The sequence below is a fragment of the Sciurus vulgaris genome (assembly GCF_902686455.1).
Source record: "Sciurus vulgaris genome assembly, chromosome: 5".
Taxonomy (NCBI): domain Eukaryota; kingdom Metazoa; phylum Chordata; class Mammalia; order Rodentia; family Sciuridae; genus Sciurus; species Sciurus vulgaris.
In genome coordinates this window covers 96,206,532-96,219,262 of record NC_136465.1, presented here as the reverse complement: position 1 = coordinate 96,219,262, position 12,731 = coordinate 96,206,532, and the positions used below count along the sequence as shown (strand labels likewise).

Below are 12,731 nucleotides of genomic sequence, written 5' to 3'. Positions count from 1 at the left end.
TTCAGTTTGTATAATAGCTATGAATCAAGTAAAATGGTATTCATAATCTTAAACCATTACTTATGTATTTTATCACATTTATTTTGAGATCACAGTAATCTTTACAACAAAAATCCTTCTTTGAACATAACTTTAAATAAGCTTAATTCTAACCTACTTCAGAGCCATCCTAACATGAAGAAGGACGAGAGGTAGAGCCTTAATTCAGGTGAGGCTGGCCTCTTGACAAATCTTAAAAATTGTTTTATTTATGAATCTGATCATTGCCCCTTTTTAAAAATATCATTCTATGAAGTTCTCATGTATATTTCCTGAGTCTCCTAATATCATTTAATATAATACAACATTACATCTGAAACATAATCAAACAGAAAGGCTAACAGAGCTTTTAACATCCCTTTTGTAGAAGTGGTGGTGGAATGTTTTCATGTTTCAAATCATTCACCTTGAACGAATTAGGGCCTCATTAATACATTTAAGTTTTCATCCCGATGTCAAGAGTAACACAAAATTTTATATATCACTTATAAAACATTGAATGGCATAAATAAATACCAATCAATTTTGATATATCTATATAAATCTTAAGAGGACTATTGATACAATTTTAGTTTGGAGAACACCAACTTGGCAAACGTTTTGAGATTTACCTTCTGCTACTTACTTAAACATTCACTATTTGTTTACAACCTTAGTGTTGTCCTCTCTTTCTTCTTGGACCTTAGTACAAGAATATTATTTTAATAAACAATATACTTTCTAATCCAGAAACATTTTTTTACCTTTTAATTTTCCATACTAAAATATTTCCATACCTAAAACTTTCTTTTATCTTTTTTAGTTTCAGACCCTTTCTTAAATTCATATTTTGAAACAATCCTTACAAATGTTATCTGTGCACTTAATTTTATACAACAAATTTCATCCCAGGAAAAGGTTGGACAATCTTCCAACAAAAACTGTGCCTAAACAAAAACTTCTCCCAAGTTGCATTTAAGGAATTGGAGCACAGGATATTATTGAGCCTGGCCTGTCTGCCTTATCATTACCATGATGTGATCAAGTTTAAGTGAGTTCCCCATTGTCAACTGTACCCCATAGGATCCTTTTGGGCCTTTTTCTTATTCTAAGCATATTGATATGCAATGGAGGAGGCCCTTTCCATCCTTTTCTTTAGGCTTCCTTGAAGATCCTTTTGCAGAGAGGCTGCCTACAAAACACAGGTTGGCATTAGTTTCTGTCTTTTTCTTTTCTGAGTGCAGTTGTTTATTCTGACAGTCTCCCCAGGCATTTAGTTTGATGGGATAATGTTATAGCAAGAATTGCTTTGCCCCAGTGATGGATATCCCCTGGCCAAATGGGGTGTCCTGTCAGATCTTAAAAGGGGAGACTATTCCTGTCCCCAAATGATAAACTAACAGTGCTAGAACCTACTTTCACATTCTTTGTGGCCAGCAGCATCTACCCCAGCCCCGACCCTGTGGGCAAAAAGGGGCTAGAAGGAAGGTCAGAGGCTGGGTTCTCTTAGGTCAATTTTGTACAATCCAGGCAGCTTTCCTGGATTTTATTTTATTTTATCCCCCCACCCCCCAGCCCTGGGGTAGTGTCCTTGACCCACAGTGAGATGATCTGTGGCTGTCTGGGGCCAGGATGAGAAATTGTGCTGGGAGTGCAGCACTCAGTTTAAAAAATTTAAATCTTTTTTAACCCTTTCTTCTGGTGTTCTGCTATCCTTGCATACCAGAGATGGTATACTTTGGCACCTTCAAATTAGTCCCTGACTATTCAAATCCTTTATTATGCAACTGCATAAATGCCTGTACATACAAAATCTCTTCCATATACTTGACCCCTGACAGAGCAACTTCAACTAAAGACTGTATAATAATCCAGAAAAACCATTCAAAGAGCAGATTGTGTTGCAGCAAACCAGTCTTTCTCTTAGCAGAGCTTATACCTATAGGTGGCCCATTCAGCCAAGATCTCTCTTTTCCAGGGACTACCTGTAAGATCAATCCAGCACAGCCAATGTCTTAAAAGGCCAGTAACAGATACCAGACACAGACACACACACACACATACACACACAGACAAGAGAGAATAACTGAAACCAGGGCTGTCAGACAGAAATCTTTAAAACAAATAGACTTGCATGTACAAATTTCTTCTACTTAACTTTACCTTTGACAGACCATCTCCAAATGCAAGATTGTATAATAATCCAGTAAGCCATTCAAAAGCCAGATCGTTACAGTAAAATATTATCTTAGACAGGCTTATACCTATAGGTAGCCCTTTCTTCAACTCACTTACCTCTGACAGACCAACTCCAATTGCAAGATTGTTCCAAAAAAAGGAACACAGACAGACAACCATAGAGAAGCCCCAAAACTGTGGCCAAGAGACAGGAACCTTTAAATTGCCCAGCCAATATCTTTTCCAAGAGACTACCTATAGGATCAATGCAGTATTAGCCATGTCTTAAAACGGGCAGTAACAGATACAAAAACAAAATCACAGACAACCAAAGGGAATTCCCAAGGCCAACAAACAGATGAGAACCTAGAATAGACCAGAATGGAGTACACATCCCTAGGTTCTTGAGTTCCACTTAACCGTGACTCCATGACTCCTACACCAGTGGTGCCACAGATGTCCCCATAAAGAGGGACCAGATGTTCCCACGAAGAGGAACCAGATGTATAGTAGAATCAAGGGTCTTGGCATGCACACCAGGGGACTTACCAGATGGCCAAAGATGTCACAACTTTCCTGAGTTCTATTTCCTTTTTCTCAAAGTGGACCATGATAGAACAACTTATACTGTTCAAGGATAGAAGGTGGGACTTCCCTGAAGCCAAGGGAGCTTAGGCAGCTGCTGGGATGGTCCCCGAGTTCCTCCCTTTACTCACAGGAATAGCCCATCAGGTTGGACCAGAGGCAGACTCTCCCATCTCCTAACTCTCCTGCAGTTGGCTCTCAACAAGTTCACTAGTACCTTGCATTCTTACAATGGAAGTGGGGTTTCCTGGAAAGCCAGGCATAACCAAGAAAGCTGGAACAAGGGCTCCTCTCAGGTTCCACCTGGAATACTAAATTTGTTCAGTTCTTTTTCCTGATATCAATCCAATAACAAAGGCACGGTTTTGAGAAAAAGGAAAGAGAAGTTTTATTGCTTTGCTAGCAAAGGAGAAACACAGGGGACTCATATCCCAGAGGCTGTGATTCTCCTTACAACTCTTTTCTATATATGCTGCACAGGCTGGGGAAATAGGAGAAATAGTTCAAATGGATTAACCCACTATTGACATTAAATCCAGGATGCTATGGGAGAAGTCACAAAGAAGTACATCCTTCAAGCAGCAATGGGGGAGTAGTCTCTCAAAGATTACAAAATTGCAATAACAAAAACAAGATCAAAAGATTTGAGTTAAAACGGTTCTCTTTAATTACAACTTCAATGACTCCCTAAAGACTACCCTGACTGAAAGCTGTTTCTAATGGTAAAACTAAAGAGAAATAATATGATACAACAAAATTTAAATTTAAATAAATATACAGACTATTTTAATACAGACTGTTTTTACCTTGCTGTGACCAAAAGACCTTATAAGAACAATTAGAGGAGGAAAAGTTTATTTGGGGGCTCAAGGTTTGAGAGTTCTCAGTACACAAATGGACAGTTCCATTCTCCCAAGCTCAAAGTGAGGCAGAATATCATGGTATAAGAGTGTGGCAGAGAAAGGCAGGTCAGAACCTGGCACCAGAAAGCAGAGAGAGAGCTCTGCTCAACAAAAACAAAACATACCCCAAAGGCATGCCCCCAGGGACCCACCTCCTCCAGTCACACCCTACCTGCCTATAGTTAATACACCACGCTAATCCTTATCAGAGGATTAATGCATTGATTATGTTAAACCTTTTATAACTCAATCATTTCATCTCTAAACTTTCTTGTATTATCTCACATAGGAGTTCTTGGGGGACCCCTAATGCTTAACTCATAACAAAGACATACACACATTCACAGAAAAACATAATACCACAATGGCCTTTTGAAATTTCAACTTGGGTAAGCAATAACCTCCAGTTTTTCACTGAAACACTAATCCAGATACTACTGCTAAGGTATTTTGTATATGATTAAAGTCCATAATAAGTTACTGCTAAGGTATTTTGTATATGATTAAAGTCCATAATAAGTTCATCTGAAGCAACTGAGAATATCCTAGATATTTCAATCATTTGAAAGACCCTACAAGCAGGGCTAAAGCTTCTCTGATTAAAAAAAAAAAAAAAAAAAAAAAAAAATTCTGAAGACAGAAGCTTCAATCCATGCCTAAAAATTCTAAACTACCCTCCTGACAGTCCACCCCATGGATTTCAGACTTACTTTATCAGTGCCCACAATCACTTAAGCAACTTACTTATAATAAAGATCTTAAACATACATACTTCCCACTGGTTCTGTTTCTCTGGTTAAACCATGAACAATTTAAACACAGTGTCCATACAATATATGACACTCATATCTTTCCCATAATTGCAAAATGAATAAAATCCTTTCAATTTACTTTGTCCAAATAGATTATTTCCAACAACATATCAGTGCTTTAACTCTTTCTAGAGTTAAAATGAAGACACAGAGGATAAAAAGAACAATACAAGCATCCAACTTAAAAGCAAAGCAATGCTGCAGAGGATATCTTTTAAAAAGGTTTTGTGATTTCTCAATGATTAATTGGCAATTCTCTTTTTTGGGGGGAGGAGGGGGCACAGAGGGTTTACTGGGGATTGAACTCAGGGGCACTCAACCACTGAGCCATATCCCCAGCCCTATTTTGTATTTTATTTACAGACAGGGTCTCACTGAGATGCTTAGTGTCTTGCTTTTGCTAAGGCTGGTTTTGAACTCACGATCCTCTTGCCTCAGACTCCTGAGCTGCGGGGATTATAGGCATACACCACCTCCCCCTGTGGCAATTCTCTTTAACAGAAAGATATCCATAAAGAGGTGCAAATCTTTCTTCTTTTTTTATTTTCTGCTAATTCAACATGCAATCCATCACCATTGCAGATTTACACAGGCAGATTATTAAAACTGTACATTATCTATTACTCATTCAAATAATGACAGCTAGAATAAGATCAATTATTACCTCACAGACACAATGTTTTATAGTCAGTCTCAGATTATGCATGCAATATTTCAGACTGAATTAAACCATAAGATGCACAGTCAGATGGTAATGCCAAACATGAGAGATGGATACAGGAAAAAAGTTAAGAACCTATAGTAACTACTTGAAAGAATTAAAAGAAAGGGTAAATTATGTACAAGAATAATTTTTTTCTCTTCATATATGAGCCATAAAAAATAATTTTTTCTGATGTCTCTAAAATTCTATTCCTTAACATTTCATTTAATTTTACAAAATTATTTTAAAATTCCACTGAAATCTTACATTATCAAAATAAGATCATAACTCTTAGCTTAAATGAATCAAACCTAGTAAAAAGAGTTGTATATTTTGCATTTTGGCTCACATTCTGATTTTTTCAAAGGTGACAACCTGCTCTGATCAGTGTTTTCTGAGACAATGTTTTGAAAGAAATTACATCCATTTGGAGATTCACTATCTACAAAGTACTTTCTTACATTCTTTCTGTTTATGCTTCCAACAACCCAAATAAAGGAGGCAGATAAAAATAAGTTCTAAAAAGAACAAGATATTATGTTATCATATTTTAGGCCAAGCCTAACTGATGTACATAGAGAGAAAAACAGCAAGAGACAAAGAAGACAAAGTAAGAATGAAAGAATGTTTTTTCCTTTATCTGACCAGCCGACATAAGAATATGCTTTATATAAAGAAAAATGAAATTTATAGCATCTTATCACATAATATTCTATTAATTCACCCAAAATATATACTGTACTCATATCTAGAAGGGTTTAGTGAATCAAAAAAAATCATTCTAGAAATTTCAAACAGAAAAGAGCTTTAATGCAGGGCAACACCTAGCTACAAATTCAATCAAAGAGCTAGAGAGGACCAAAAGTTAAGGCAGGAAAGTGAGAATTGGGATCAGTACCTTTCAGATTTCTCTTTCACAGATGGACAACAAAATAGGAAGTAGCAGCTATCACCCAGAGGCCAAGAAACTCATGGTTTAATTCAGTGCAATATTATTTAATAGGTATCATGTGGTAGGCCATGAGTCCTTACCATCTCTAAGTAACAAATTCCTCTGAGAATCTAGAAAAAGCAATGAACTTCTCTTCCCAGGAAAGCCCAGGTGCTTTCATGCACACAAAACTCTATGCCTAACTTAAGGGCTTTCATAGATGCTATTATTAGTTTAATTAAAGAGGACAAAGAGGTAGTTTCCTTATTCTAAAGATTACATTCTAGTCAAGAGACATAAACATATTATAACATATAATAACAGAAATGGAATATTAAGTATAAGAACAAAAAAGGATTATATTCATCTTTATAAAAAGAAAGATCTAACAAAGGAATTGATCCTAAGATAGGCTTTCAAGATGGAGAAAAAGCAAGAAAAGGGGAAAATTAATAGTTAAATGGCACCATTTCAGTTATATATTCAATACATATTATCACCTTCAATCATATGTGTGTATTTATATTTTCTTTTCACAATACCTCTTCTGAGCAGGTTAAGAAACAGGTACTTAAATTGGCCAAGGTCAGTAACTTACACTGAAGCCAGGATTCATGTCCAGCCTATATAATTCTTAATAGGATTTTTCAGGCAAAGGGAATAGTATATAAAAAGCAAGAGAGGGGCTGGGATCATGATTCAGTGATAGAGTACTTGCCCAGCACACATGAGGCACTGAGTTCAATCCTCAGCACCACATATATAAATAAATAAAATTCTAAAAAATTAAATTAAATTTTAAAAAGCTAGAATGTCATGAAACCACAAGACATATTTAAGGGAACAGCAAGTACTGTACTTCAGTATAAAACATACAAAAAGAATAAGGACATCACAGATGCCCCAGTCACTTAGCTATACCAAATAAAGACTTGAGGTTGGCTTAAAGTTATGTGGCTCATGCTCCTAAGTGAACAATAATTTTATTAACTGAGAAAATAAAATAATAAGTGCAGGCTTGATCAATACAAGGGAAGAGATATTGTCTTTTAGATATTGTTCACTTTAAGGTACATCTGACACAAGCCATGGGGCAAGAGGAAGAAGGCAATTAATTGAAGATATCTGAAGTTCTAAAGAAAGAGTGAAGGCACAAATCTGGGTCCACCAATTAAAATATATCATCAGAGTGAAACAACATAAGGATTCAGCACAAAACCCTAAAAATCAACTTTTAAGAAGATGGGGAAAGAAGACAAGTAAAGAAACCAAAATTAAAGATCAGAAAAGCAGGAAAGAACCAGAGTTATGTAGTGTCATAACCAATAACCTGAAGGAGATGGGCTAACGGCATAAAAAGTCACAGATAAAATAGTAGTTACTAGGAAAAAAGAAGAATAGTCACTTCCAGTTTTGTTTGGGAATAGGGAGCTTGGAGAACTGAATAAGAAAGGCTCAATAGAGAAAGAGAAATTAAAACTTGATCTTGAAGTAAGGGTGTGATTGCACATGGCAGAGATGAAGAACAGTATTCTAGCTGGGGACAAAAAAGAGCTAGAACAAAGGACCAGAAGTAGGAAGACACTGGGAAAATGTGCAGGAAAGATCATGTAACCTGAGTTTTAATGAGACACCCATAGGTTCAGAGTGATAGTGAGTGATGTCTGTATACTCAGTCCATTACTAGATCATAGATCATAGTAATTCTGGAAAACCACTGAAAAGAAATTTAGATTTTGAACATCTCTATATAAAGAAACCATGTAGAGAATGAATCAGAAGGCAAAGAAGCCAATGACATTTGTGTTATAACATCCCAGATGAGATGTTATATAAAAATAAACTAGTTTAACGGCAGTGAAAACAAGAAAAAGGTTGATGCAAGAAATAGAAAAATATGAGTAATAGTACTAAATAGTGCAGTAATATTCAGCTTTTGTTGATTTTTAATAACTGAATGAATCAAGAGGCAATGTAATTTCAAAACAAAGCTAAAATAAAGATCATTTGACATATCTAAAATCGAATACCCTCATTAAAAAATTTTTAATTGAAGTAGTACCTCTAGAACCTATGATGGGTATCAGGAAGTCCCTTATGTTATTTATAAATATCTAAAATGTTCACTTAATATGAGAAAGGTGAGTTAATGTGAGCTAATGGCTTACTCTTATAAAAATACATTTAAACATAAGGCTTTTTCAGTTTCAAAACATTAATTAATTATTATGTCCACTTTATATGGTCTCACATAGAAATGTTAATATTACTTAACATACTTATTCATGTATCAACTGTAAGTTGTGAACTCTGAAATATGGCTTCAATTAGTCTTTAAGAAATGTGAGAGCAAATCTCTGAAACTTAATTTCCCATAAACCTTAGCAGTTAAGTAAAATATAATTATAAAATTAAAAGTCTAAAACAAAAAGTTGAAATTTCTCTAAATTACACATATAATAACTGTAAATAAACCTTTAAAATTATACATATAATTTTCAATAAACATAGAAAAGTTTATACTATGGATTCTATTACACCAGAATAGAATAACAGAGTGGAATAACAAAAAAGTCTCAACTAATATCTCCAATAGGCAAAACAATGTAGAGTTTTTATAAATAGATTTGACCAGTTAAACTCTACACTTTCAAACTTAGAAAAACACTGTTCTTTTATGAAAACTGAAATACATTTGCTCCAAGAATTTGAAAGTCTAATACAGACTCAAAAATGTAATAGCACCCGGCAATTTGAATAAGGCAAAAACTACAATCTGCCCATCAACCAAGCTCTTTACAATTTCCTGGACTTCATTAGAACTGTATAATGTATAGAAGACAAACATGAAAATGTGAATAACTTTTGAGAAGTACACAATTCATGTAACTTATACTCTTCTCATTAAGGGAGAAAAAACAGCTAAGTATTTTCAACATGTACTTATAAAGTATGATTGCCTATTTATTTCACTTTATTATAAGATATTCTATAAAAATATATCTCTGATTTACATCCAATGAAATTCAAAATGACAAAATATTTAAACTAAACAAGACTATTATGACCAATAACAATGTCTATCTTAAAACAAAGTAAAAATCAAAAAATAAAAGCAACATATATGTTTGTATATATATATACAAAATATTCAATTACATAAAGGTACCAAAGAGTCTTTAAAATTATCTAGATATGTAAATTTATCATTTGCATAGTTCATGCACATAAGAAAAAGTTAATTTCAATTCTAGCCATTTGACTTCATCATTTTTAATTAGGCATAGCACATGTTACAATGATTACAACACTTGGTACACAAATGGCCTAGCAATAGAGACACTAAATATCAAAATCTAGCAAATAAAAGATACATCTGCATTACTTTTCATAACAATATTTTTTCACTTTTGGCAAAATTAACTAAAAGCAGGCATCAACCAGAAGACTGAATAGATAGAGGCTTTTTTGTATTTTGCTTTAAGACTAAAAATTTTCTATTTCAGAAGTACTGAAGACTGTGTATCTGGCTAAAACCACCCATAGAAAGCAATTAGAAGTACAAAATAATACCAAAAATAGTTGTTCAGATAAGCTATTACCTGAAAACTGGTCAAAATAATAAGACATATCCAGGCAAAAACTAAGGAATTCATAAGGGGAGATGAGAAAATTATGCCCTGAACATATTTGCCAAACTTTGTAAAGCTCAACTTGATTTTCAGGACCTCAGGGAACAAAAAAAAAAAAAGTTCAGGACTTACTCAAGTGCCCTACCTCTTAAATAGGGGACTGCAAATAACTATATTCTCAATATAAAAGTGAACGAAAAATAATATACTCATCCTTGAAGACAAGAAGGAAAATGTCCTACATCTAACAGTGCACTAGGTCAAGAATGGAAAGGAAGACAAAGAAGAAGAGGAATAAAGAAAAGAAGAATGCAAGAGAAAGAAACATATTCTAAATGTGAACACACCTGGTAAAATGACCTCAAAACAGACAAAGTGGTAAAAGCAGCAAGGCAAGGGCAGAGGACAACAGAGGAGAGAAGAAGGAATAAGGAAATGAGAAAGAGAAAACTGACATTATAAATTCAATGGATAAATTTTACATCAGTTAAACACAATGGTGAATATTTAGCAGAATAAAAAATATATCTGAGAGTACTTAGACTGTATCACAGCCAGAGGGTGAAAATGTGAAAAAGAGCCATAGTATAGTTTTGAAAAAGTCTATTCAGAATCCCAGAAGGAGAGAGAAAATGAAACAAAACCAAGGCTGGTAGGCCTAATGCTGAGAATTTTCAAGAGTAGAGTAGTAGAACATTTCATGATTTGTTGAACTTCTTGAATCTATAGATCATTGGGTTTCTTGAATTCATAGGTTTAATCTAAACATTCATGAAGCCCAACAAATTCTAATCAAGGAAAAAAAAATTCATACCTAGTATCATCACAGTGAAACTACAGAATACCAATTACAGGAAGAAAATTTTAAAGGGACCCAGAAAGAAAAGACTGCTTTCCTTCAAAGGAGCAATAATTAATGCAACAAAGTAACTTTTCAACAACTATTATGGATACCAGAGACCAGTGGAGTAATGTCAGCATTGTGCAGAGAAAAGAAATGACTGTCAATCCAGAAACCTATGTCAAAGTAGCTTATAAATACAATGATAAGAACTTCCAAACAAGTGTAATAATGCTAACAATAATAACAATGTCTTGTAGAGTTAAGTATGTTTTAAAAAGATACAGATATTGGTATTAAATATTATATAATACTCTGAAGGCTCTCTTTTCACATTATTGATTATATCCTTTGCTGAGAAAAAGGTTTTTAGTTTTTAGTTTCCATCCCATTTATTGATTCTTGTTTTGATTTCTCATGCTTTGGGAGTCTTGTTAAGGAAGTCTAGTCTTAAGCCAACATGATAAAGATTAAGGGCTACTTTTTCTTCTATTTGGCACAGGATCTCTGCTCTAATTCCTAGGTCCTTGATCCATTTTGAGTTGAATTTTTTGCAGGGTGAGAGACAGAAGTTTAATTTCATTATACTGCATATGGATTTCCACTTTGCCAAGCACCATTTGTTGAACAGCTTATCTTTTCTCCATTGTATGTTTTTGGCTCCTTTGTCTAGTATGAGGTGACTGTATTTATGTGGGTTTGTCTCTGTGTCTTCTATTCTGTACCATTGGTCTTCCTGCCAATACCATGCTGTTTTTGTTACTATTGCTCTATAGTATAGTTTGAGGTCTGGTACTGTGATACCTCCTGCTTCACTATTTCTGCTCAGGATTGCTTTGGCTATTCAAGGTCTCTTGTTCTTCCAGATGAAGTTCATGATTGCTTTCTCTATTTCTATCAGGTACATCATTGGAATTTTAATTGGAATTGCATTGAATCTGTATAGCACTTCTGGTAGAATGGCCATTTTGACAATATTAATTCTGCCTATCCAAGAACATGAGAGATCTTTCCATCGTCTAAGGTTTTCTGCAATTTCTTTCTTTAGTGTTCTGTATTTTACTGTAGAGGCCTTTTACCTATTTTGTTAGATGGAAACTAATCGAAATTGGTTTTTTTTGAGGCTATTGTGAATGGAGTGGTTTTCCTGATTTCTCCTTCAGAGGATTCATTTATGAACAGAAAAGCATTAAATTTATGCATATTGATTTTATATCCTGCTGCTTTGCTGAATTCATTTACTTACAGAGTGGGAGAAAATCTTCTTCATACTCACTTCAGATAGAGCACTTATTTCCAAAATTTATAAAAAACTTACAAAACTTTACACCAAAAATACAAAGAACCCAATTAATAAATGAGCCAAGGAACTGGGCAGAAACTTCACAGAAGAAGATATACAGGCAATTAATAAAAATTTGAAAAAGTGTTCACAATCTCTAGTAATTAGAGAAACGCAAATTAAAACAACTCTAAGATCCAAGATGGTGGACTAGAGGGTGACTGCATCTCCAGTCGCTCCAGAACCCAGGATTCAAGAAGGGGAGGCATTGAGAGACTCGGACTAAAATAGAGTCTCAGGGTGAGTCTCCCCACCAGGTGAAGCGCTGCCCGTGCGGCAGGCCTGGATTCGGGTGGCTTATTAGAGTAGGGCAGGGCAGCTAGAGTCTTCCCCGGGTAGCTCTGTGCACTCCCGCGGTGGGCTCCTCCCACAGGGCCAGATTCTCCCGCATCTCAGAGCAGGCCCCCCAGTGAGAGCCTTTCTGCACAGAACCAAGCTTCAAGTCCCTGAACCGGGGCAGCGAGTTCCTACCCGCAGGTTGCTTCAGGGACCAGGACAGGGCAGCCAGGGACTTCCCCAAGCAGCCCACAGCCCAGCCCCCTCCGGGGGGAAGCACCTTTCCAGGCTAGCTTCTCAGAGCAGGCCCCCCAGTGAGAGCCTTTCTGCACAGAGCCAGCTCCAAGTCCTAGAACCAGTAGCGGGCTAGGGGCAGCTTTCCTTGGAAGCACTGCATTATCAAGTTACTCCAAGACTTTAGGCTACTGAAGGCAGGAAGGTGATGCATTGGAAATCTACAGGGACACTATAAGCCAATAGAAGAATTCTGCAATATCACAAAGTCCCACTG

The 12,731-nt window shown here is 35.5% G+C and overlaps 1 protein-coding gene across 9 annotated transcripts in view; it reads right to left on the bottom strand.

Moving 5' to 3' along the window:
* The window catches only part of CCDC91 (coiled-coil domain containing 91), a 423,551-nt gene that overhangs the window by 297,841 nt on the left and 112,979 nt on the right, over positions 1-12,731 (bottom strand). The gene's annotated exons all lie outside the window — the stretch shown is intronic.